Raw genomic sequence first — 1714 nt, forward strand, 5'->3', positions numbered from 1 at the left:
CGGGATTCACCAGTTTTATGTTTCCTTCGGGATCACCAGTTTTGTGGGCATACTTAACTACAATAGGATAGGACTCAGTCTCTTGTCTGTTTATGTGTCATATGCGAGTATCTAGAGGACATAGATGCCTAGCCTGACCCTAGTGGTGGGGCTACTTACTGAGTATTTCCTACTCATTCTTTCTTATGTTGATGTTTCAGGTAAGTATAGATATGCACCGACGATGGGCAGCGGAATTCATGATCGTGTCATCGAGACTAGTTTTTACGCTTCCGCATCACGAGATTTAGAGTTATTTTCATGTTTCTCGTAATATTTAGTTTTGATGTTTGAAACTTAATATTAAGAATTATTTTTCATATGTATTTATTAACCTTTATGATTTATGGGTACCCTATTATTGTTTTTAACAATTGCATTTAATAAATGTCTTTTGAACTTCTCTTGTTTTAATTAGCATTTATTTCAAATAACTGAGCGTCGTTTTAAATTCTTTGCATGCATTTATTTTAGTAACGGCCTTATCTAAGTCCTAGGGGGTCGGGTCGTTACAGAATGTGTATGGTTAAGATCAATGACTCAGTACATTCATGGAACATATAGTTGTTGAGGTTGATGTCCTAAATCTTGTGGGTTCTATAGTTTGTAATTGTAATGTACAACAATTTATTTATTTAATAAAACATGAGATGTTTTATTTGACATTTAGTAGCATTAACCCACAAACTAATAAACTAATATCTAAGGTTATCATCTGTAGCTTAAACATGTATGTAGAGACATACAGGTGAATCATGTTTAAGTGATAACCTAAATGGTTTGTAGTAGATGAATAAGGCTGGATACCTTATCCTGATGACACTACAAATATGACCTGTTTTGTAGATGTTACAATTGTTGTAAAGTGCTACAAATGATTTGATTTTGATCATTCATGTAGAGACATGTGAGTGGGGGTGTTCTATACAAAGGAGTTTGTATAAGACCGAATCACGAAATGACTAATCTCATTATATAACACTGTTAATAATAGATGCTTATATTTCACAGGATGACCATAGGTGACATGACTTGAATCCTGAATGAGTTATGAACTTCTGTCTATGAAGGCGGTTCTTTAATTTGTATGCATGAGAGTGGCCAAATCACCGATTTAATAAGCCTACCATTTTGGGGATTCATCTGATTGGGGAGCTGGGAACACAGTTACACAAAACGAAATTCACACATTCCTTAATGTCGGGCTAAGTAGATAAATTGATCGCTTAAGAGCTGATTTTAGGGCTTGAACAATGTGGCGCCACATCTGTCTTGGACCGAGAGAAGTTTGATCATAGTTGGACTATGACTTATTATTCATTAGAGAGATCGGTGGTATTTAAGGAGTTAGGTATTTAAGAAGTTGATCATAGAAGAAGAGATGAAATAAATATTTGAAAATGATCAATATTTTACGTGAATTGGATTTACATAATTAAATTTAGTATAAATGAGATTTATATTAAATACTATGCATTAAAGAAGAGAATAAAACTATAGATTATATTATATTAGGTTATGTGTTATATATGATTTAACATATAGTTATTAGGTTAATAAGTATTATATATATATATATATAATATATATATATATATATATATATATATATATAATATATATATATTATATATATATATATATGAATATATATAATACTTATTAAATATATTAT

The sequence above is a fragment of the Benincasa hispida genome, chromosome 6 (genome assembly GCF_009727055.1).
Source record: "Benincasa hispida cultivar B227 chromosome 6, ASM972705v1, whole genome shotgun sequence".
NCBI lineage: Eukaryota > Viridiplantae > Streptophyta > Magnoliopsida > Cucurbitales > Cucurbitaceae > Benincasa > Benincasa hispida.